General features: G+C 36.2%; 1 non-coding gene across 1 annotated transcript; it reads left to right on the top strand.

Annotated features, from left to right (window-relative positions):
* The first annotated feature begins 320 nt into the window (after positions 1-320).
* LOC121221475 (small nucleolar RNA R71) lies at positions 321-427 on the top strand. Its single transcript, XR_005918867.1, has one exon. It is a non-coding gene; the product is annotated as a small nucleolar RNA R71 (small nucleolar RNA).
* The last annotated feature ends 27,061 nt before the right edge of the window (positions 428-27,488 follow it).

Genomic DNA, 27,488 nt, shown 5'->3' on the forward strand with positions numbered 1-27,488 from the left:
AAAAACTTGGGATTTGATGGAAAATTCTCAAAAAAATATTTGTCCCCATAGCATACGCAGAAAATAATGTCAAATTGACTCGGTGGCTGAGTTGCAACATTGTTTAAACCGTTAGTGGAAAAATTTTATGCATTGAAGAACTAGTGGATATTGCTCAATTTGTCGACTACTGGTAATTGTTATTGACTATTCTCTCGATGATTTCATAAGCCTCATTATAAGACTTAGAAAAGAGAGCACCATTTGCTAAAGTACCTACCACCATCCTAGTCTGTACGTAGAAACCATTATAAAATGTCTCCAACTGAATGCAATATGGAATCCCATGATGAGGGCACTTACATAGTAGCTATTTGAATATTTCCCATGCCTCATATAAGGATTCGTCATCCATTTGCTGAAAAGTAGTGATCTCATTCCGCAACTTAGCATTTTTGCTAGGTGGGAAATACTTTACTAGAAAGCGTTCAGCTAATTCTAGCCAAGTAGAAATTGAGCTTGGTGGCAAAGAATTAAGTCATGCTAGTGCTTTATCTCACAACGAGTATAGAAAGAACTTCAATTGCAATGCGTCTTTGGTTACACCGACTATCTTGAAGGATTTTTTTCCTCCATGAACAATCGAAGGTGAAGGTGTGGATCTTTTGTGGGCATTCCGTTAAACTGGCCCATTGTTTGAAGCATTTAGAACACCACAGACTTCAATTCAAACTGTGGTGTCTCGATCTCTGGTCTCCTAATTGCCAGATTTAACTCATTAAAAAGTGGCACAGCGTACTGCCTTATAGCTCGATCTCTATCATCAGCAATAAGGATTGACTTACGAGCATTAGCAGCTCCATTTCCTTAAACTTCGTTTTGATTTTCAAGGTCCATTTCTACGGCTTGTCTTTGGGCTAGTCATTCTCCTCTCCTTTGTATAAATGCCGCTTGATTTTAGGGCCTACAGTGAGTAAATCGATAATTCGATCTATGATCATAAACCCCTAAAAAGAGAATTCAAAATTAATTAAATAAAAATAAAATAACCAAATTGCAAGAAATAATTTCACAATCAATTATTAAATTAACAGTCCTGGGCAACGACGCCAAAAACTTCGTTCGCAACAGAATGTGCAAGTGTACACAGTCGTTATCAAGTAATAAGTAAGTTAAAGAGTTATTGTCTCCACAGGGACTGTATCTTTTAACCAATAATTGTAAAATTAGGAATTTACAAGTTGGTTAAGAAAACACAATATTTTAACGTGATGGATGTTAAAATTAAATAAATTAACTAAATGCAAACTAATCTAAATGCAAATGAGATTAAATAAAATGAAATGAAGTGATTTTAGCAATAAATTCACAAGTTTTAACAACAATAACAAGAATAAGCTAGAACAATCACAACACTTGAATCGATTCACTCTTCATCATGTTTAACAATGTTCTAGAAAATATTTCTTGGCAACTCGGTCATTAGTTAACTTGGAATCTCATATCAGTTCTTTCGAAGTCTTATACTTAGAAAAAATTTATATTTTTATGCCCATATTTAACTAAGAAATCCTTAGAATTTATGTGAAGTAACAGGGGAGATTAGGTTTGAAACAATTTAATTACATAAACCTAAAGTTATTCAAGGTAATAGTGTTCTCTTATATTATTATGAACTTTTAATTTATTCTAAATAGGATATAAACTAAGTATGCAACTTCCAATTATCGCGTCCATTAGCACCATTTGATTAGGATTAAGCAACTAATTCTAATGCCTCCAAGCATATTTTAATGCATGAATAACATGAATGATTTTAATTTGAAGTATGAACAATTGAGGCACAAAACAACATAAACATGAATCAAATGAATTTAATTAAATCATTGCAATTATTCAAGCTAAAACAAATTTAATTCATCATCATTAATGGAAAAACATTCAATCATGTTTGAACAACTAAGAACAATTGAAAATAATAAGGAAGAAGAAACTCTTTGATGAGTTTGGCAATTCCCCTAAGACTGGTCGTGGTGGCTTCCTCTAATTCTCGTGGTGGTTTCCTCCAATTCTCGCGGTTGCTCCTTCGCAAATTGCTGCTCAAAGTGGTCGGCCAAGAGAGTTTTTCTCAAGGAAATGCTATCTAAAAGAAAGGGAAAATGGAGAACTTTAAAGAGGAGAGAAAGAGGAGAGTTGAGGGATGGGAAGGATGAATGAGAATTTTTTTTGGATGACATGAAAGGTGACTGGAAGTACCTATTTATACTTGAGGGAGAACTTGGGAGTTTGCTAAAAATAGCATGCATACCCCTTTATACTCTCCCATTGCATGGTCGGCCATGAATTGTGGGATGAGGGGTTGATGGTTACTTGATTTTGTGACCGATTCTTTCTTGATTTATGGTATGGGGTTGGACGGCAATCAAGGTATTAGTTGGGGTTGATTTTTGATTTTTTACACATTTAGGGATCTTCAATTGAATTATTCCAAAGATAATTTGGGATACCTTTCATGCCTTAGCCGAATTGGGCTCTTCACCCTCCTATTTGACGGTTTTGGCAACCCAACTAGTGGATATTAGTTTTTCTTGGTTTAACCAACTTTCAACTGGGTTTAATCAACTTTTTCTTGGTCAAATTTGTTTTCTTGTCATCCACATGAAGTGGATATTAGTTCATGTCCATGTGTATGTTTTTATTGGCTCCCACATTCGTTAATTCAGTGGTCCAACTACAGCAAATTGAGCAAACAAAAATTAACATGTAGCATAATAAAGTGAAATTATGTAAAATTAACACCTAATTATGTAAAATTACAAATTTTACTAGAATTATGCCCAATTTCTTAATATAAACTAAAATGACACAATTAGCTTTCTACATGATCGGAATTTGCATAAATTCTAAGTGAAAATGTGTTAAATAAACCTATATAATTTAGACTTACCAGTAGGTTGGAAGTTTCAAAACATTCATTCTTAACAACTCAGCTTGGGAATCATTTCGCTACCTCTTTTGAATGTATATATGTGTTTAAGTTGGAATGGCATGTACCTAGGTTGTTTTGGGTCATGTTGTTTAAATGATCATTTTGGTATATTTGATATTTGGCCTATAAAGTTTTATAATATGAAATTTAATATTTAATTAGTAGATAATTATGTTAGTTTATATAATTTTGATAATGAGAAATAAATGGTTAAATGATGATGTGTTTGTTGTTATGATTTGATGATGTTTGATTATGTTTAGATGTGTCATATTGATGGTATTACTTTGATTTAAAGCTTAGGTTTACTTAAGATGTTATTTGGTTTAGTTTGAACCCTTAAAAATGTGCATTAGAGTCATTTTACCATTATGTCTTGAAACAGTATGATCATGTCTCAAGATCATAAGAATAAATTTTACCTCATATTCTGACCTACTTAGTGTCTCGAGACTTTGTAAGCTAATCTCAATACAATCCTATATAAGTCTCAAGACAAGTGGCCTTCATCTCGATACAAATAAACTTCGAAGCTAAACTAGTTTTGTCTTGCTCTAAGTCTCGAGAAAAGAACCCCTTGTCTCAAGACGTTTAAATATCAAAGCTAAAATAAGAAAACAATGGAGGTTGGTCTTGAAACATAAGGGACCTTGCCCTGAGACACGATATCTAATGCCCCAAGACATGTTGATATCGAAACAAAAAAACCTAATTAAAATGAGGCCTGTCTTGAGACAAGAAGTCTGTTGTCTCGAGACACAACATAGAAATTTGATAGTTGAGTTGGATTCAAGTCCTAACTCTAAATTTCACCTTCCATAACTCTGTAAAATGATGAATTTGAAACTATAAAATGATCAATTTGACACTTATACATTATGATTGTATATTTCTGAATATGTTTGATAAATAACTTGGTTTGAATGATAGCTATGATTTAAAATTTATGATTATGTAAGGAGTTAGCCTGAGTTGCTTTGCAATGTAATGTAACATCACGCATTTAGACCCAGCGATCGTGTTGGGTGTTACACCTAATGTGTGTAACAGTTGTATGAAAGGCAAACAACATCGTGAAAAGCATCAAAAGATGGCTCATATTTAGACCAAAGCACCACTTGTTTGGTCGTATGCAAACAAAAAGCCTAGAAAGGAATAGATATGTTCTTGTATGTGTTGATGACTACTCCGGGTATACATAGGTAAGGTCTTTTAGAGATAAATCAAATGCATTTGATGAATTTAAAAGATTTTGTAGAGTGTTGATGAATGAAAGGGAAGAACTATTGGCAAGGTAAGAAGGATTCGAAGTGATCATGGACACGAGTTTGAAAATGATAAGTTTGTTTAGTTTTATGATCAAGAGGGGATCTATCATGAACTTTCTACACCAAAGATACCCCAACAAAATGGAGTGGTGGAACTAAAGAACATGAAAGTGTAGGAAATGGCCAGAGTAATGCTCAATAGTAATGGCATTACTCATTGTTTTTGGGGTGAGGCAGTTAACATGTTACTCCTATGATCAACAGAGTGTTGATCACACCAAAAAACTTGTGACTCTATATGAGCTGTAGAAGGGAAACAATCTTACAATGAAGTATTTGATGTCTTTGGGAGTACATGTTTCATTCTGATAGACAAAGAATACCAAGGTAAATTCGATTCTAAGTTTGACAATGGGATCTTCCTTGGTTATCCTAACAACAGTAAAACCTTTATAGTGTTCAATAAATGAATCCAAAAGGTTATGGAGTCTTGCAATGCGATAATTGATGATGTTGGAGTACAAGAGATCAATAGTGATGATGAGGATTATAAACCTTCTGAAAATGTGTCTGTGGTTGTTCCCACTCCTCTTGGCACTGGGAAACTTGAAGAAAAGTCAGAAATAGAGAGCTAAGAAGTTTAAGTTATTGATCAAACTTATGACCAGTCTATCGATGCTAAACCACTTCAACCTTTTTCAAGGTTCAAGAAGAATCATTCAATAACAAATATTATTAGTGATGTCCATGATGAAAAAAAAAGAAAAGAAGAGGTAGACCAAGATAGAATTCTAGAGGCATGGTTCGATTAGCTTGTTACACTTCTCAAATCGAGCCAAAACGAGTTGAAGAGGCCTTAAATGATGTTGATTGTATTCAGGTTGTGCAAGAAGAGTTACAACAGTTCGAGAGGAATGAAGCATGGGAGCTTGTACGTAGACCATTTAGTTACAACATTGTAACAACCCAATTTTTAGTGGTTCTGGAAACGGTGATTTTAGAGCCCCATTCTTTATGATTGACTCCGTAAATATTATTAATTAATATTTACAAGTTAATTATAATTTTATATTGAATTTTGGTCTAGTGAAATTTTTCAACTGGATAGTTAGTTAAAGTACAAGTGTATTGACCCTAAAATCAGTGGTGTCAAAAAATGAGATATCAGGACCTCGATTTTGTAAAAAATGCCTGTAAATTTTTTTATTAAATATTTATGGAGTTATTGTATAGGTGAATTGAATTTTGGATTAGTAATTTTTTCGATTTAGTGATTAATTCATGTATAAAGACTAAATTGTAAAAAATGTAAAAGTTAATCGCTATTAATTTTTACTAGTTAGAATGATTAATTAATAAATTTTTAGGGCTTCAATGAGAATTAAACATTTTTAAAGGTTAATGGGCGGTGGAATGATGATGTTTTAAAAGGATGTTATTTTTAATTAAATTTTATATTTTTTTATGTTAAAATTTGTAATACCTAAAAAGACAACCATCACCTTCATTTTCCTATCATCTTCACCCAGTTCCCCATGGTTGAAGCTAAAGAAAATTAGGCCAAAATTAAGCTCTTGCATGTAAGTCCAAATTAAGTCCGTTTTTCATAAATTTTATGTTTTTTTAGATCGTTGTAGCTTAATCTAACTATCGCAGGTACTAAATCGTAAAATTATTAAAGTTTTGAAATATTTCCATTGATGATTTTTTATGTTTTTTTGTTAAATGGATTGGTTGTAAGCTTAGAATTGATTAAGGACTAATGTGTAAAGTGACTTTTGTTAGTTTTGACCTTTGGGACTAAAATGAAAATATTTTGGAATTGACATGAAATTTCTATAATTATTGAATTTAAAGGGCTGTATAGGGATGAAATTGAAATCATATTGAAAAATAAATATTAAAATTTAAAGATATAGCTATTTTGATTTTAGGGACTAAATTGAATAAATGAAAAACTTTAGGCAAATTGTGTAAAATTAAATTAAGTTGTTATATTCATATACTAAGATGATAAAAAGCTATTGAAATTGATAATTATAATGAATTATTATAGATTTGGATTTGAATCAATCGATAGATAATCAAGAAAAAAAAAGAAATTGCATATTAGTCCCTAACACTTTGTAGTTGTCATTTTCAAGGTAAGTTCATATGGAGCTTACTATAAATTTCAATGACTTATGGCATCAAAAGGACTACATCGGAGAATGTGAGATTTGTGATAATACGGATAGATATGCAGTATTGAATGGATATAAAATTTATTATACGAGTGTATGATATATACATGGTGATGTTATATTGCTAAAAGGCATATATACTGTTTTGACATCAAGTGGACTAAAATTGATGATATGTGATTATATTTTGAATTGTGGTTGGAATTGTACAAAATGTGAGCAATGGAATGAATTGTAGTAAATGATACTAATGTGTAAATCATGGCCGAATGAACAATAGGATAGGATACAATTGGCATCCCAATAGGGTTAGTAGCACACTTGTACAGGGTTTGCACTTTGGTGCCTCTGTTTGCACTTTGATGCCTCTATTCACACTTTGGTGCCTCTATTCAGCACTATGATGCTTTCTGGTGTGTTTTGGTGGTTACCCGTGTATCCGAATTTCTTATTTTATTTTATCAGGCTAAATGGTTTTGGTTAAAAGGAATTGAATGATTGATATTGTATATTGTGATTGGAAATGGTTAAATGAAATTGGAATGATGTAAATGTTTCTTATTATGCTCAATGGTTTGTGGCATTGATTTGGACTGAATTGTATAAATTGGGTATGTTATTTGACGATTGAATAATTTATCTGAAGCATATAAATATTTGATGATACTGATTAAAGGACATCGAATTGAGTAAATGGTATTGTATAAATTGAATTGTTTGAGACTTGCATCTAATGATCTCACCTTATTACTGTTAAATATGGAAACGGGAAAGTCGTATAGCATTTAATTCATTATATTAATTATAATTGAGGTGAGTTTACTGTTTTAGTTCCTATGAAGTTATTAAGCATTCATAATTCTTACTCTGTTTCTGTAGTTGGCATTTTGTTGAACGTGTCTATCGGATCACTCCAAAGCTCACAATATCCAACTTTAGCTGTGGTAGACTTTTAAATTCATTCCAGACTCGGTTATGTGGCATGTGTTTAGGTTTTGATGTGAAAATTTTGAATGGTGATAAAATGGTCCATATAATATGCCTATTTTGGATGTGTATATGATATGTTGTAACATCCGATTATTTTTAATTAACCCGAAATTAAGGAAAGCTAGGACTAAATTGCAAGGATTAGCGAATTGTTGGGTTTCACTGGGAATTTTAAAATTTTAATGGCTAAATTGTGATTAGTTGAATCTCAATTCTAGTTTAGTTAGATGGGAACTGGTTAGTTCTATAGAGAGAGACAAAATTATTAAGGATGAATGGTTGTGACAATTGGTGAAGGTCGTGCCACAATAGTATATATATAGGTGTGTGTGTGTAGATGAAATTTCCTAATCACTCTGAAGAAGAAGAGGATGTAGCTGAAGGAAGCTCTGCATGTCATACAAGTCTTATGTGTTGAAGCCTAGTAGTAGAGAAATTAAGGAGCTGGTAAGCTTTTTTACCTTTCTTTACTCGTGGACTGAAGAAAAGACTAGAGTAAGAACCCTTAAAAGCTTTTGTACAATGATGGATTCTAAGTTTTAAGGGTTGAATACCTTTAGTTTAACCAATAAATGGTTATCATGCTTAGCTACCAGAACAAAAGAGGCTCTGGTGTTTGGACAAGCTAAGTTGACAAGGATAAGAAAGTGAGGTGAATTTCTATAACTTGCCTTTGGATGATAGATGATGATATGTGACTTGCATGTATCATGTTGATGATGTACTGAGGTTTCCTAAGATACGGTGTGTATAAGCTTGAAGAAAGAGTAGGTTGTGTATGTGCACAATACTGTGTGAGCTCTTATCAGTTGTCTGTTGATTGTTTTATGGTACATAGTTGGTGATAGATAATTTGGCGTGATGTTTGTTTAATGATAAATTGTATGATATGCTTGAGTAATGTATGCATAGTGTGGGGGAAAGTGTTAGCGGGATAAATGAAGTTAGGACTTGGAAATGAGAATTTCTGTTAGATACCGCTATACAATGTTGCTGAGTGCAAACTGTGATGTGCGAAGCTCCGGGCCTTGCGGAAGGGACATTGTGGTGTTCGAGCATCAAGGTTAGGAATGAAAAAATGGAGGAATAGGGGAAGGAATAAGGAAAATGGAATTCCTGTTAAATACCGCCATACAGAGTTGCTAAGAGAAAACCATGATGTGCAAAGCTCCAGGCCTTACGGAGGGGACGCTTCTATGTTTTAACATCAAGGTTGAAAAAGAAATGAAATGATATCAACTAGTCCTTCGGGGTGACACCATGACAACGATTATTTGGTTCCATAGAGCAACACCGTGACAGTGGTCAACAAGCTCTATGGGGTGACACCACGATGGCAGTAAGATCCTATGAGGCAACACCTCAAAAGAGGTCTAATGTACCATAGCTCGACTATGGCAACCAACAAAGTCCATCAAGACAACAAACACGGTGTAGTCTGCCAAGACAGTAAACATGAGGTAGTCCATCGAGATAGCTAACACGGGATAGTCCATCGAGATAGTAAACACGGGGTAGTCTGTCAAGACAGAAAACACAAGGAAGCTCGCTAGGGTGTAAAATATGGGAATCACAATTGGAAAGTCTGCATTTCAAGAGGGACGCCAAGAATTACAGTAGAGTTTGCAATGTGACTGGTGTAATAAGTCACAAGATTGAATGAGCTTGGCGTGTGAGGAACACAAACCACAGGGAAAATAAGAGAAATTGCCAAAGACGACGATGAATGGGGCCAAGGAAACGCCTCAACCCTAGTTAGGATGAAAAGAGGAAGAGACTCCTTAGATAAAGAGGTATACATAAGGAAGTTGCGGATCCAACTTGGTTTAAGCAAACACAGATTAGGCTATAATAGGATGCAGTCATAAATTAGTAAGTCAACAAAAAATTCAAAAAGATTGAATAAATAGATAACAGTCTTCGTGTGAGTAAATCCCTACTCAAGGTTGATTGCCTAGTAAAATCAGTTAAAGAATAGTGGAATGCGGAGGTCCGTTAGGTCCATGAAATATGGTAGAAATATTTTTTATCTATAAAAGGTAGGAACTGCATGTCTAATGAAGCCCTTTTAAGGAATGGATTGACAAAGCGAGTACTTGATATTTTGGTGTAAGCATTAGTACTCCAAGGTAGTGAGGACATTGTATTCTGGTAAAAATTGTAGTTAGGAAAATTACTTGGGTAGTTGCCAAGCGTCTCTAGCCAAAAGTAATGAATCTTAGTATCAGGTAGATGGTCGAGATCAGACCAGGATCTAGTCTGCAAATTAATGGCTCAGAACTCAAAGGGCAAGGGCCTTCACAACTAAGTTCGTGAATGCTCCTATGAAATTCAAGAATTTTAATTCTAAGCTAGAATTCTCAAGTTTTTTTTTTAAATTTCCATATGCAGATCTCACTACATTCCTTGGAACTTATAAACTTTTTGCTCGAATGCATGTTAGACAAAGACTCAGAATAATTAGGAGGGATTGATCCAGACTTTGCCAAAGTGAAGTGGCATACAGTAGCTATTCATGTATATAGTGTTGGATCTAGTGCCTTAAGTGTAGTATTTTCGTCAATATACACTTGTACTTTTTTGGAACAGATTGATTAATAAAACAAATTCATTTATTACAATTAATACACTTGTATCTTGCATGCAAAGCAAAATAAAAGCAAATGTTGCTCATTGGTTGTATAAATGTGAGAAGTGTGGTAATGAGATGGTGCATGTCTAGGATTGGATCTGGCAAGGAAAAGATTGGTTTCTAAGTGGTCAAATACAACTCACCTCCCTTTCTTGGGAACCTTCCTAGTGCATGGTTCATATTGACTTCTTCGATTTTCCCTTAAAAGAAAAACTATGGAGAATCAAAATTACTTGACCGGCTCTTGTGAATAATTGAATGTGAATATTATAAAATTGTCATAGCATGTCATGCATACATGAGGTAAGCATGCCATTTAGTTTAGGAAAGAATGTCACATGTACTTGTCATATATATATTGATCATACATGATTGAAACCAGAAATTATAAAAACCTTGCATGTTTTTTAATATATTGAGTGGGAGAAGGTTCCTAAACAGGACCTACGACTTCCATCAATAGTCTCTTGTGATGGCATGGCAAGTACACTACCTTACGATAGGATTGCTATGTGGGTTTCACTGAGGAGATTTCCTGAAAGTTAGAAGAATTCTCTTGTGATCAAATGATAATTGGAATGACCTTTGTGGTAGGTATTATCATGCGATAGCTCAAGAAATTATATCTTCAAAAGAGGACAACTAATCAAAGCATGTTACTCGGTGAGATTGTTCCATGATGACTCATTTGTGGTGCATAATGCGATAGATGTTGAGTTGATGGTTATACACTTAAGAACTTCTAGTTAAGTAACTCCCTATGGAGCTCTACTTAAGTTAGAATGATGTTTAAACATTACACGATTATTAATACATGTGAATGCCTAAGTGTATAACCATGTTCTTACTAGTTGATCATGATCACCCCACGGTGGCTTGATTCAATTTGAGTGGAAATTATTGTTGCAATGGCTTACAAATGTTTTGAAGGTTTAATGTAAGACGCATGCACCATTTTAATGCATATCATAATGTTGCAAAATGTTTTCAAACATTTTCTTAATACAAATATATTAATATATATATTTTTTTTATTTTCAGTTCGAAAATGGAACAAACTCATTAATTAAACATACTCACTAAAAACAAACTAAACGAAAACAATTATAAGGAACCTAATAATTATCCTGATTTGTGAGAAACTTAAAATAGTTCTTGATACTAAGTGCCTTCTAGCCACTCAAGCTGAGGCTATAAAATGCTAGGAAGAGTGATGAGATAGCTTGTTGTTATATGCTGGCAAACTTGACCAGCACTCTATATAAGCAATTAGAGAGCTGTAAGACTGCTAAAGAGATTCTAGATAAGCAAGAAGACATGTTTAGAGGCCAAACTGACTTGTCTTAATAGTCTTCTATAACTAGCTTAATGCATGCCCAGAAAAAACCCGATACTCCAGTCAAATACCATATAATCACTCTTATGGGCTACTTTGCTCAAGCCACAGACAATAAGGCCAATTTGGACCAAAACACCTAAATAGAGGTGGTGTTCAAAATCTTGTCCAAGGATTTTGTTGGTTTTCGAGCAGTATATAACCTTGGCAACAAAAACCTGACATTTACCCAACTCATGAAGGTACAATCCTATGAATTGATGTTGACTGACGGTTAGCTGGTCCAAAAAGCAGAAGCAAATATAGTCATTGCTTCTTCCTCAAAAGAGAAAGGAAAGCATGCTAAGAAAGGCAAGGCTAAGGTCTCTAGGCCACCACAAGAAGAAAGGAAGAGAACCAGAAAGCCTAAAGACTTATCTAAGTCTAAATGCTTCTTTTGCAGTAAGAAAGGGCACTTTAAGGCAAACTGTAAAGAGTGCAAGGAATAACTGGCCACTAAAGGAAAATTTATGGAATTCTTAATGATAGAAGCTTGTTTAGTGGAAGACTCAATTGACCACTGAGTCATTGATTCGGGAGCCACTAATCATGTTTGTGTTTCTCTGCAGGGGTTCGAGGAGACAAAATATCTTAGAGATAAAAAATTATTGTTGCGGGCAGGTAACGGAACAAGTGTGACAGTTGAAGTAGTGGGAGATATAAATCTTTATTTTGATAATTTTAGGAAGATTATTTTAAGAGACATTTTCTATGTACAAGTTTCAAAAGAAACTTAATTTCCGATACATGTTTAGATAAAGATGGCTTCACAGTGACTTTTAATAATGGAATAGCAATATTTAGAAATCACAATCTTTTTTGTAATGGATGGATGTTAAATAATCTCTATTTTATCAAACCAAAAATGCACACACTTCTTGAGATTGAAATATCAAATAAAAGACTTTAAAATTTTTCACTCTAATGAGACGTACCTTTGGCATTTGAGACTTAGTCATATTAACTGAGAAAAAATCACTAGACTTGTGAAAGACGGCATCTTAAGTTCTTTTAAAGAAGTTAATCTTCCACAATGTGAATATTGCTTTGAAGATAAGATGACTAAGCAATCTTTTAATGCAAAAGCAATAAGGGTCGAAAAACCCCTAGAACTTGTGCACACTGACATATGTGGTGTAACACCCCAAACCCGGCCTATACGTTATGGCTAAATCAGGGGATGTGACATGGTAATGTTTTTCGAAAAAGTGAGTTGACATCAAAAATCTCTTTTCAATATAACATCTTTACCAAGTCTTATGTTAATTTCTAGGACGTGTTGTTCATTTTCAAAACAAAATTCATTATCACAAAGTTATTCTCTTTTTAAAACGTTATAAATTTCAAAACGCCACTTATTGCGGAAGCTTTTTAAAACCATTGCACATTTGTGTGATTTTGTTATAACGTTTGATTGATTTAAAAAAAACTCGATTATCCCTACTACTAGCAATTGTAAGTCAAAACAAAGTAAAACCCCAATTTAAAAGTTAAAATCCAAAGAGGCCATTATTACAGTAAAAATACACCAAAATAAAAGCAAAACTATAATTAGGTACTAAGTCGAATAAAATAGGTCGTGTGGCCACCGCTGATTCCTCCGTCGCACCGATCCGTCTATGTTTGGGGGTTACCTGTATAGTCAAATCAGAAGGGTGAGTTTAAGAAAACTCAGTGTGTACTCCCATATAAAGCAAATAGACATAAGGCAATCACAATCTGGGCCTAAGCTCATTTCAGTAACAGTTTCAGTTTCAATTAGGGCATTAGCCCATTAAAATACAGAAGCAGTCATGCGTTTGGGCCTTGGCCTATTACCGTATCAATATTCAGTACAGTAGCAGATATACAGCATCAAATCCTACCCAACCAGCCTCTACACTCCAACTCCGTCCAACTCTACACTCCACGTGGAGATATAATCAACCCACCCATCCCTACACTCCAAAAAGTACCGAATGTGGCACTAAACAGTAGTTTGCAGCGGAGCTGCCAGTAATCTAGGCTCGAGGCCTGTCGGTACACTTCCTCTGAACATTATAAACCTCCATCCCAATGCAATGCAATATATAATAATGACATGCTATATCATGGCAACAGTGCATGCAATCTCAATTTGGTAAATATCATCATGCTTGGTAACATGTATACATATATATATAAGTCATACAGTCATTTTCAGTCAATTAGGGGTCCAGGTAAGCTTACTAGCCCTTTAGTAGGTCCACAGTCGACTCGAGCGACCCATGCAACCCTAGCAATCAAACAGTGAAAATGGGCCCACAAACCCATGTTACATGCCCATATGGGCCCACACGCCTGTGCGGCCTACACAGCCCAAAATGATCCTGGTCGTGTGGATCACATGGCCTCGCCCAATATTCCAACACGTCTGTGTGATTCACTCATGTGGGGCCCACACGCTCGTCTAACCCACACTGCCCAATTCGGCCCAGCCTATGAATCGCTCACGGCCAGCCTCGTCGATCACACGCCCATGTTCGATCACACGGCCTCCCACACGGTAACCATACGCCCGTGTGGTGTCAATAGTCCCATTTTTTGGCTTTTCGCCGATTACCGATTTTTAATGTTGTGTTTACACACCTAATTTCTATTTGCTGAGAAAACTGCCCCAAGTCTTTGAAACCTACACTTGACCGATCAATCACCAATTATTCACTTAAACATTTACTCAATCGAATACACAGAAGTTGACCAAGCATTAAACTCACAACAACAATACCTTCGCTAGAGTAAGAAGGGAGGTTTCGCCCACTCAAGACATCAGTCAGAGACCTCTAGCCCTTTGGTCAACTCCTAAACAACCAACAGAAAATCCCCTCAAACCACTTAACCAAACAAAAGTTAATCAAGAAGTAGAAACATAACTTACCGTACCACGAAAACGTACGCTTACTCACGGAACGAATGAACACAATGAAGCAAATAGGAAAAGAAAATAAAGTGAGGGGAAAGAACTTTCGATAGCAATTTTGGCAGCAATTTGACAGCAAAGAGAATAAACTCAAATCGTCAAAAGATTAGGAGCAACCGAGATTTGGAAAAGAAACAATTACCATTTAGCTTAGGGAGAAACAGAAAAAAGAGAATTACAGAAATCTCAAAATTTCGGCTCTAGGTGGAGGTTGTGAAGAACCGAATGGTAGCAAAAGTAAAAGAAACAAGAAGAAAAAAATAAAAGATGAATGTAGAGAGAAAAACCAAAAACAAACAAAAAATTGGGGAGAAAGAAAGGGTAACTGAAATTACTACTACTAGTTTCGGTTCTATCCAAATTCTTCCATCCAAATCTCCCCAAAACTCTCCCCTCAATCCCCCCAAATCCCTCAACAACCGAAATTCCCTCAACAATCTCCTAAAAATCAGCCACAACATCCCCACACTCCTCAAATCTTAGAATTTTACCATATTTCAAACTTCTTCACGGCACATGTACAAAAAAAAATCCTTTGCACGTATAGGGATTCGAACTCATGACCTCTAGCACTACAACACACCATTTAATCACCAGACTAGCAGGCCCATTCTGACACTTTTTTTTCAATATTTATTTTTAAGCCTACTGACTAAAGATAGGAGTGTATTCAATTAAAACAAAAATTTTGCCTAAGCCAAGGCTTAAACCCAAGACTTCTCAGACACTCCCAGAACACTTAACCACTGAAGCAGATAGATATTTGTGTCAAAAACATACGAAAACAAATATATAATGGTTTTTTAGGGCGTTACAACTCTACCCCCTAAAAGAAAATTTCAGCCTCAAAATTTTACCTTATCAAAACAGATGAGGATACTACTGACGCATCGCATCCTCAGACTCTCACGTAGCCTCCTGAGTGCTATGATTACGCTATAGAACCTTAACCAGTACGATGGATTTTCTTCTTAAAACATTTACATCTCGCTCCAATATCTGAACAGGCTCCTCCTCAAAGGTTAGACCTGGCCTAACCTTAATCTCCTCAATAGGAACAATATGAATGAGATCATAGCGGTAGCACCTCAACATAGAATCATGGAACACGTCATGAATCTGATTTAATTTTGGAGGTAACTCCAACTGGTAAGCAACTGGTCCCACACATCTTAGTATGCGATAAGGCCCAATAAACCTAGGGCTCAACTTACCCTTACGACCAAACCTCAATACCTCTTTCCATGGTGAGACCTTGAGAAAAACAAAATCCCCAATTGAATACTCAATCTCTCGATGCTTCAAATCTATGTAGGACTTCTGCCTATCAGATGTCGCTTTCAATCGGTCCTAAATCAATCTAACTTTATCCTCGGTATTAGAAACTAGTTTAGGGCCTAGAACACGCCGCTCACCTAACTCAGTCCAACATGAAGGTGTGCGACACTTACGACCATATAAAGCCTCGTAAGGTGAAATCTAAATGCTAGACTGATAGTTGTTATAAGCAAACTCTGCTAACGGCAAGTAATCCTCCCAACTACCTCAAAAATCAATCACACAACTTTTCAACATATCGTCTAGTACTTAAATCACCCTCTCTTGACTAACTATCAATCTGAGGATGGAACGCACTACTGAAGTCTAATCTTGTACCCAGAGCTTCATGTAGCTTTTTCCAGAATCGTGACGTGAAGCGAGGATCCCTATCAGATATTATCGAAACTGGTACCCTATGCAGTCTCACTATCTCAAACACATACAGTTTAGCTAGCTTCTACAGATAGTAGTCAGTACGAACCGGTATGAAGTGGGCGGACTTAGTCAATCGGTTCACGATAACCTATACAGAATCCTTCTTAGTAGGTGTGAGGGCTAACCCACTAACGAAGTCCATAGTCACTCTCTCCCACTTCCAAAGTAGAATCTTGACTGGCTGCAACAAACCCAAAGGTAATTGATGCTCAACCTTAACCTACTGACATGTTAGACACTTAGCCACAAATTCGGTAACCTCTCGCTTAAGACCTGGCCACCACTATAACTCACGAAGGTCGTGGTACATCCTATTTCCGCCAGGATGCATAGCATAAGGGCTACTATGCACCTCTCACAGTATAGACTATCTCAATTCAGTATCTTTCAGTACACAGATTCTCCTACGAAAATAGAGCACCCCTACGCTATTCAGTCAAAAATCTTTGGTATTCCCACTCTCAACCTGTCGAAAATGAAGTCCCAACGACTCATCTTCTATATGTTTACCCTTAATCTGCTCTACCCACATCGATTTAACTTGAAGTTCGGCCAACAGACTACCACCATCAAATAAACTAAGGCGAGCAAACATCGCTCTCAGGTCAGTCATAGCTCTACGGCTCAGTGTGTCAGCTACCACATTAGCCTTACCAACGTGGTATTCAATAGTATAGTCGTAGTCCTTAAGTAGCTCAATCCATCTACACTGCCTAAGATTCAACTCCTTCTGAGAGAGGAGGTATTTAAGGCTCTTGTGATCAGTGTACATGATACACTTCTCACCGTACAAGTAATGCCTCCAAATTTTTAATACGAATACCACTGCGGCCAACTCTAAGTCATGCGTCGGATAATTCGCCTCATGAACTTTAAGCTGACGAGACGTGTACGCTACCACCTTACCCTATTGCATCAATACACATCTCAAATCGATATGTGATGCATCGCTGAACACAGTAAACTCCTTTCCAGACTCTGGCTGTATTAGAACAGGGGCCTCAGTCAGTGTAGTCTTGAGCTTCTCAAAGCTCTCTTGCTGCGAATTAGTCCAATTAAATGGCACACCCTTACGTAGTAGCTTAGTCAATGGTGCAGCAATCAAAGAAAACCCCTGCACAAAACATCGATAATACCCTGCCAATACCAGAAAACTAGAATCTCAGATACAGTCTTAGGCTGCTTCCAATCTAAAACAGCCTCAATCTTTCAAGGATCAACTCTAATCCCTCCAGCAGAAACTACATGTCCCAAAAATGTTACTTCATGTAACCAGAACTCACATTTACTGAACTTGGCGTACAATTGTTTCTCTCGTAGAATTTGTAGAACCACTCTAAGGTGTTCATCGTGTTCATCCTCAATTTTTGAATATACCAGTATATCATCAATAAATACCACTATGAACTGATCCAAATAGGGCTGGAACACTTGTTTCATCAGATCTATAAAAGCTACCGGTGTATTCGTCAGTCTAAATGGCATCACTTGGAACTCATAGTGACCATAGCGAGTCCTAAATACCATCTTATACACATTAGCCTCTTTAACTCTTAACTGGTGATACCATGACCGTAGATTAATTTTAGAGAAAATCGAGGCCTTCCGGAGTTGGTCAAACAGATCATCTATCCTCAATAGAGGGTACTTATTCTTGATGGTTAGCTTGTTCAGTTGACGGTAGTCAAAACACATACGCATGGTTCTATCCTTCTTTTTCACAAACAGTTTTGGTGCTCCCCACGGAGACACACTAGGATGGATGAACCCACGATCCAGTAACTCTTGAATCTGGGCCATAACCTCCACAAGCTCTTTCGGTGCCATTCTATAAAGGGCGATGGACACCGGAGTTATACTAGGAAGGAGCTTAATCCCAAACTCTACTTCATGATTCAAAGGTAACCCAGGTAGCTCTTCAGGAAAAACTTTCAAAAACTCCTTAACCGTCCTGATATCCTTAACCAAAAAATCCCCAGAATCTGAAACACTGATGTAAGCCAGATACGCCTCACATCCCTTACGAACCAACTTTTCGGCCCTTAGTGCAGAAATCACATTCAATAAGTAGTTCTGACGCTACCCAATTAGGACTACCTCGCTATCTTCCACAGTTCTCAGTACAACCCTTTTCGTGGCACAATCTAAGCTCACTCGGTGCTTAACCAACCAGTCCATTCCCAGTATCAGATCAAATTCCCCAAAAGGTAATTCCATCAGATCAGCCAAAAAGATAGCTCCTTGAACCTCTAGAGGAACATCTCTAAATAGTTTGTTAACCCTTATTGACTGCCCCAACAAACTCAGTACAATGACTTCACTCGTAGTGCTCTCAACCAGTATACCCAAGTTTTCAGATACGGTACAAGCTATATAGGAGTGAGTGGATCCTATATCTATCAGTGTAGTATATGGTACATTATAGATAAAGAACGTACATGTAATGACGTCTGGAGCACCTCTATCCTCTCAGCGATGTGCAGTATAAACTAGAGCTGGCTGCATCGCCTCAGTATGACTGGCACCTCTGTCCGGTGCCCTCTGACCACGGCCCAAACCATTACCACCTCTGGCTTGACCCCGATCTCTCGGTGGCTGATAAACTACCCTTGACTGCTGCGTAATATTACTACCTAAAGCTTGCATCTGATCAGACCTCCATGGGCACTCTTTAATATGGTGTTCTAGAGAATTGCACCTTAAACATGCCCTAGTTCTTTTACAACACTCACTCTAATTACGCCTACCACAGTTAGTACACAGTAGCTATCCAGTAGCAGCAATGGGAGCCTAAACTCTGATCGGCCCATCAACTCTAGCCTTTCTTCTTAGGCTTCTGAACGAAACTCGAGGGATCTGAATCTCTCTTCTTCCTACCTCTCTCTCTGTTATGATTCTGGTGCTCAGTGCGCTTCACTTCCTCGGTGACCTTCACCTTAACCACTAGTGCAGCAAAATCTCGCTCCCTCTGTAGAGCTATTAGAACCCTCAGATTATCCCTGAGGCCATCCTCGAAGCGAACACATCGCTCATACTCAGTCGCAACCATACCACGTGTATAGCGGTTTAGTCACAGAAATTCAGCCTCATACTCGGCCACTGATCTATCACCCTATGTAAAATTTAGGAACTCTCTTCTACGAGCATCCACGTAAATGGCACCCACATATTTCCCCTGGAAAGCGGTCTTAAAGAACTCCCAGGTCTGTCGGTCGGGCTGAGTGCCCTCATTAACAGTAAGCCGCCACTAATATGCCTCATCTCATAGTAGCAATACAACACCCTTTAACTTCTGCTCAGGAGTGCAGTCCAGGTCATCCATAATCTTCTCTGTGGCATCAATCCTGTACTCAGCCACATTAGGGGCAACTCTAGCAATACTCTTAAGATTCTCGGCTCCATTAGACCGGAGTCATTCTGTAACCGACCCGCAGCTTCCAGCTCCAATATTGGGCCGAGCGACCCTCTCTAAAATCCTTAACATGGCTTGAGACAGTGTGTCGTCCCCAACCGTTTGGTCTTGTGACCCAGTCTCAATAACAGGCGACATCGACGTCTCACTAATGTCTAGATTTGGCATACTGCCCAGGGAAGAGGACTCAGCTTGAGCCCCTCTACGGCCTCTACCTCGGCCTCTAGTACCCCGTCCGCGAGTACCTCGTACGCTCATAGTCTAGTCACGCTTATCTGTATTAAAAGTTTTATGGATCAGTTTAGAGTTCAATAGTTATAGCAGATATTTTATGAAAATAATTTCAGTAGTTTAGAGTTTGTTTTTGTACAACACAGTGTCTACCAGTGTTTATCGATTTTAGTACAGTGTCAGTATACACTAACCTGAGTGTTTTCAGTACAGTCTATCTATAGTAGTCTCAGTAGATACTATCGATAGCACTTTCTATTTTTTTCTGTTTTTTAAACAGATATCAGTTCAGAGGACTTATAGGATAGGCGTCGGAGACTCGATGTGCCACACATTCAGTAAGAATGTTTCAAATTATTCAGAAATCAGTGATTTAAAACTAAGTTTTCAACCCAAATCCACAGCCTAGTTTTGTAACCTGGCTTTGATACCACTAAATGTAACACCCCAAACCCGGCCTAGACGTTATGGCCGAATCAGGTGATGTGACATGGTAATATTTTCTGAAAAAGTGGGTTGACGTCAAAAATCTCTTTTCTATATAACCTCTTTACAAAATCTTGTGTTAATTTCTAAGACGTACTGTTCATTTTCAAAATAGAATTCATTATCACAAAATTAATCTCTTTTTAAAATGTTATAAATTTCAAAATGCCACTTATTGCGGAAGCTTTTTAAAATTGTTGCGTATTTGAGTGATTTTGTTATAAAGTTTGATTGATTTTAAAAAAAAAATCGATTATCTATACTCTAGCAGTTGTAAGTCAAAACAAAGTAAAACCCCAATTTAAAAGTTAAAATCCAAAGAGGCCATTATTATGGTAAAAATACCCCAAAATAAAATTAAAACTATAATTAGGTACTAAGTCGAATAAAATAGGTCGTGTGGCCACCGCTGAGTCATCCGTCACATCGATCCGCCTATGTTTGGGAATTACCTGTACAGTCAAATTAAAAGGGTTAGTTTAAGAAAACTCAGTGTGTAATCCCATATAAAGCAAACAGACAGAAAGCAATCACAATCTGGGCCTAAGCCCATTTCAGTAACAGTTTCAATTTCAATTAGGGCCTTAGCCCATTATAATATAGAAGCAGTCATGCATTTGGGCATTGGCCCATTACAGTATCAATATTCAATACAGTAGCAGATATACAACATTAAATCCCACCCAGCCAACCTCTACACTCCAACTCCGTCTAACCCTACACTCTATGTGGGGATATAATCTACTCATCCTTCCCTACACTACCGAATACGGCACTAAACAGTAGTTTACGGTGGAGCTACCAGTAATCTAGGCTCGAGGCCTGTCAGTACACTTCCTCCGAACATTATAAAACCCTATCCCATCCCATCCCATCCCAATGCAATGCAATATATAATAATGACATGCTATATCATGGCAACAGTACATGCAATATCAATTTGGTAAATATCATCATGCTCGGTAACATATATATATATAACAGTCACACAGTCATTTTCAGTCAATTAAGGGTCCAGGTAAGCTTATTGACCCTTCAGTAGGTCCACAATCGACTCGAGCGACCCGTACAACCCTAGCCATCAAACAGTGAAAATGGGCCCACACGCCTGTGTGGCATACACGGCCCAAAATGGCTTTGGCTGTGTGGATCACACGGCTTGGCCCAATATTCCTACACATTCATGTGATTCACTAATATGGGGCCCACACGCTCATGTAGCCCACACGACCCAATTCGACCCAGCCCATGAATCGCTCACGACTAGCCTCATCGATCATATTCCTATGTTCGATCACACAGCCTACCACACGGCGACTACACGCCTGTGTGGCGTCAACAGTCCCATTTTTTGGCTTTTCACCGATTACCAATTTTCAGTGTTGTATTTACACACCTGATTTCTATTTGCTGAGAAAACTGCCCCAAGCCTTTGAAACATACACTTGATCGATGAATCACCAATTATTCACTTAAACATTTACTCAATCGAATACACAGAAGTTGACCAAGCGTTAAACTCACAACAATAATACCTTCGCTAGAGTAAAGAGGGAGGTTTCTCCCACTCAAGATGTCAATCAAAGACCTCCAACCCTTTGGTCAACTCCTAAACAACCAACATAAAACCTCCTTAAACCACTTAACCAAACAAAAGTTAATCACGAAGTAGAAACATAACTTATCGTACCACGAAAATGTACGCTTACTCATGGAACGAATGAACACAATGAAGTAAATAGGAAAAGAAAATAATGTGAGGGGGAAAAAACTTTCGGTAGCAATTTTGGCAGCAATTTGACAACAAAGAGAATAAACTCAAATCGTCAAAAGATTAGGAGCAACCGAGATTTGAAAAAGAAGCAATTATCATTCGGCTTGCGGAAAAAAAAAGAAGAGTACGAAAATCTCAAAATTTCGGCAGTAGGTGGAGGTTGTGAAGAACTGAACAGCAGCAAAAGTAAAAGAAATAAGAAGAAAAAATAGAAGATGAAAGTAGAGAGAAAAACCAAAAGCTATTAAAAAATTGGGGAGAAAGAGAGGGTAACCGAAATTTCTACTACTAGTTTCGGTTCTATCCAAATTCTTCCATCCAAATCTCCCCAAAACACTCCCCTCAATCCCCAAAATTCCTCAACAACCGAAATTCCCTCAACAATCCCCTAAAAATTGACCACAACATCCCCACACTCCTTAAATACTCAGAATTTTATGATATTTCAAACTCCTTTACGACACATGTACAAAAAACATCTCCCTTGCACGTACAGGGATTTGAACTCATGACCCCTAGCACTATAACACACCACTTAACCACCAGACCAGCAGGGCCATTCTAACACTTTTTTTTCAATATTTATTTTTAAGCCTACTGACTAAAGATAGGGGTTTATTCAATTAAAACAAAAATTTTGCCCAAGCCAAGGCTTGAAACCTAGACTTCTTAGATACTCCCAGAACACTTAACCATGAAGCAGACAGGTATTTGTGTCACAAATATACAAAAACAAATATATAAGGGATTTTTGAGGCATTACATGTGGCCCCATGAGTGTTAGTGCAAGAGGTAGTTATGAGTATTATGTAACTTCTTTTATGACTATTCTAGATATGAGCATGTATACCTGATGCACCGCAAAAGTGAAACATTTGATAAATTCAAAAAGTTATACGCGGAAGGGGAGAAACAACTAGGTTTACCCATAAAGGCACTTCATTCTGATTGAGGTGGGCAATATTTATCTAATGAGTTCTTAGGGTATCTCATAAAGAATGGGATTCTATCCTAGTTAACTATGTCAGTCACTCCACAACAGAATGATGTGGCAGATAGAAGAAATATAATATTGTTAGACATGGTACGTTTGATTTTAAGTTATTCAAAGTTGCTAATTTTTTTAGGATACGTTGTACAAATAGCTTGCTATATTTTGAATGATGTGATAACTAAGGCAGAATCGAAAAACCCATATGAATTGTGGCATGGCAGGAAATAGAATCTTAATCATTTTAGGATTTGGGGATGCCCAACCCACGTATTGGATAAAGATGCAAAGAAGTTGGACTCACTGACAGAATTTTGCATGTTTGTAGGATATCCAAAAGAAACAAAGGGTGGTTTGTTTTATAACCCGAAAGAGCAAACTGTTATAGTTTCAACTCATGCTACTTTACTTAAAGAAATTTACATGAATGAATTCAAACCTCGAAGTAAAGAGGTACTCGAGGAGCTTTCAGGAAATATACAAAACCCTACGAAAATGGTTCTAGAACCAACTCATAATAGTAGACTTGCAAATAATTAGCACCATAAGGAGCCTCGTCGCAATGGGTAGGTCTCTCGTAGGCCTGAGTTCTTCCAATATGGTGGAAATGTTTTTAACACTTAGTCTATCAAACAAGAAGATAATAACCCACTCACATATGACGAATCAATGCAAAGTGTTGATTCCAAGCTCTAGGAAATAACTATGAAAGCTAAAATGGACTCTATGTATTCCAACTCCTTGTGGGAACTTGTACACTTACCGGAAGGAATAAAACCTATAGTGTGTAAGTGGATCTACAAGGGGAAAACAAAGATGGATGGAAAAGTGGAAACTTATAATGCTAGACTTACAGCAAAAGGTTATTCTCAGAAAGAAAACACCGATTACAAAAAAACCTTCTCTCTGGTTGTCATGCTCAAGCTAATTTGCATATTATTATCCATTACAATGACTCTTGATTATGAGATCTGGCAAATGGGTGTCAAGACAGCATTTGTGAACGACTATCTTGAGGAAAGAATTTACATGATGCAACCTACTAGATATATAGCTAAAGGAAACTGCTTAGATCCATATATGGACTTAAGCAAGCATCTTACTCATGGAATCAAAGATTCGATCAAGCGATCAAGACTTTTAGATTTGAGCAAAACGTAGATAAACCTTGTGCTTATAAACGTTTAGGGATGGAAAGGTGTGTCGATGATATTCTACTCTTTAAGAATGATGTAGGGACATTGTCATCGATTAAACTGTGGTTAACTCAACATTTTAACATAGACTTGGGAGAAGCTAATTTTGTTCTAGGAATTCAAATCTGAAAGGATTGAAAGAACAAAGTGATGACATTATCTCAAGCGTCATACATAGACAAGATATTGGAGTGTTATGCAATGATATATTTAGATAAGGAAAATCAACCCTTCATATCGGGATTTCATCTCTCTTTAGATGATTGTCCTAAAACAGCGGAAGAAAGAGAGAACATGGGAAAGGTTTCTTATGATTCGGTAGTAGGAAGTCTCTTATATGCTATGCTATGCACACGTCCATATAACTATTTTGTAGTAGGGTTGGTAAGTTGATATTAGGCGAATCCAGGACCAAGGTATTGGCAAACAGTTAAGCATATACTCAAATATTTATGGAGAATGAGGGATTATATGCTTGTGTATTTTGGAGGAGTAGCACCAGCTACATCGACTCTTTTCTTCTCTTTCTCATCGTTTTCAATGACCCTCTTAATTTTATTCTGAAGTTTATAACATTCTGTTTTGATTTGACCCTTCTTTTTGCAATAACCACATTCCTTGTCGCAGTTTATTGACTTAGATCTGACCCTTGATCTTCTCTGACCCGGATCATTAGATTGTTGTCTTCCTCTAGCAATCAAACCAAGGTTTGCTCATCTAACTTGTTCTTCGTGCCTAACTTGTTGTCGAGTTTATCCTACTTAAAATATTTCCCTTCACGTCTTCAAACGAGAATCTCTCTCTACCATAAATTAGGGTTTCCCTGAAAGTTTTGTATGAAAGGGGAAAAGAACAAAGCAATAACATAGTCTGATCTTCATCATCTATGTTGGCCTTGACATTTTTTAGGTCATTAATGAGAGTGACAAATTTACTGATGTGAGCCCTAATAAACTCACCTTCTACCATACAAAACGTATATAATCGTTGTTTCAATACCAAACAATTTCTGAGGGACTTTTTCATATAAATGGCTTCAAATTTCCTCCATAAGGCCGCTATTATCTTTCTCCATAAGTACCTCTTGCAATACATTGTTAGTGAGGCACAACTGAATTGTTGACAGTGTCTTCTCATCAAGTTCCTCCCACTCTGTTTGATTCGCATATGTGGGCTTTTGCTTTATAACGACCTTTTTCAGACCATTCTAAACCAGAATTGTTGTCATTCGAACTTGTTACAAGCTAAAATTTGTAATCCCATCAAACTTCTTGATATCGTACCTCATTGCCATCTCTGAACGGGTTGAATGTGAAAATCGAATCAAGCTTTGATACCAATTTGTTGGATCGAACCCGAATTATGTAGCAAAAACGAACAAAAATCGAGAAAAAATATAAAAATATTTATGTGGAAAAACCCCTCTGAAGAGGATAAAAAACTATGGATAAAGAAAACTTCACTAAAACGGAAAAAAAATTGAAAATGGGAGTACAAGATGGAGAAACAAATAAATTATGAACCCGAAATACAAAGATTTTCTGAAATTCCCACAAACTCTCTCTTAATTTTGTTGTTGTTATTCTAAACTATCTAGGGTTGCTAAAAATCCTATTTATAGGCTGAAATTCACGTACAAATATGACTAAAACATTTCTAAAATAATCAGAGTTAGACTAGAAAAATCTAACAGAGTTTAACTAGTAGAAGAAAACCAAATTTAAGTGGGGATCACGTCATGACGTGGTATGCTGTCTCTTCAGGACACCTTTCATCGCGTTGTCGAGTGTGGCAAATCTTCTCATTGTGACGTTTGTGTCATGTCGTCAAGGCGTCGACTCTTCCTCGTTCCAACATCAACCATATTTTATTTGAAATGCGAGTCACACTCCAAACAACTACAACTGTTTCCTATTTACCGTTATTTATAATTTCTAAACTTATTGTTCCAATCCTTTTAAATTATCTTTTAACTATTAAGTATTCAGAAAAACAAATACAATATATGCTACACAACGATCAATAAATTAGTGTTGCTACTTACGTAGTCACAATGCCAGATGTCGAATGATAATTAAAAACTACACATTTCTCGATAATATAATTTTTATATGTTTGTAATAATGTCAGCAACTTTAAATTCAATTAAAACACTATCTTAAATTTCATGCACCATATTACATAGTAACATAATACTTGATTTATCCCTAATTTATATTAATTTATATAATACATAAAATTAAAGTAGAGCAGCTGCCAGGGTAATTTCTAAATCATGCTAACTCCACACTAATTTAATTGTAAGATTATTAAAATATCTTTATTTTAAAGGTAATTAATATTATAAGAATATTTTTATTTTTTTATATTTCTATATAATCTTCGAACTATTAAACGTGGAATCAAATTATTAAAGCACAAATAAATTAAAACTTGGACAATAATCAAAATGTTATCGCATAAATATTTTATGAACTGATTAACTGAACTAAAACTTATATATGACAACAACTTATGGTGGGATTCAAAAATCTAAACATTTAATTATATATGGTAGTTATCGAACCAAGGCACTTAAGACTAAGAGTCTCTATACCTTCACCAATTACGACAAGGCCTCATCGTTAATTAAAACCTTTGTTTTTTTTTAATATTATGTAATAATAGTTAAATTTCAGTTTTGATTTTTTTATTCTCAAGTTTGAGATTTAACCTTTATATTTTAATTTTTTATATAATTTGATACCTCAATTTCTATAATGTCATTAGTTTGTCTAATACTTATTCTAATTAAAATATTAATATCAATTTTTAAAAATTGCTAACACCATTAAAATTCTTGTTAAATTCAAATCGATTATAAAGTCATTTTTTCTTTACAAGATTACCAGTTAATTTTTTTTTTATTTTAAAATGCCACACCAACATATTTAAGTGAAGAAATTTTAAAATGTCAACAATTGTACCTTAATTTTTAAATTAAAAAAATAAAGAGATCAATTAAATTCTTAAAAATAAAAATATAAAAATTAATTAAAATATATAAAAAAATATAAACACTAGGAACATATTTTTACCTCTAGATTTTTACTATACAATTTGGCTCAAAAAATAGTTATAAATACAAATATAAGCCGACCAACTATAATGTAGAGTATAAAGGTGATCATGAGCCGGGTCGGGTCGGGCCCAGACAAAATTTTAGGTTGATTTTTAAGGCCGGGCGAACCTAAAAATTTGTCCAAGCCCGACCCGAAAGAAAATTGCTAATCCTGAACCCGGCCCAGCC

Source organism: Gossypium hirsutum, chromosome D09, assembly GCF_007990345.1.
Source record: "Gossypium hirsutum isolate 1008001.06 chromosome D09, Gossypium_hirsutum_v2.1, whole genome shotgun sequence".
Lineage (NCBI taxonomy): Eukaryota > Viridiplantae > Streptophyta > Magnoliopsida > Malvales > Malvaceae > Gossypium > Gossypium hirsutum.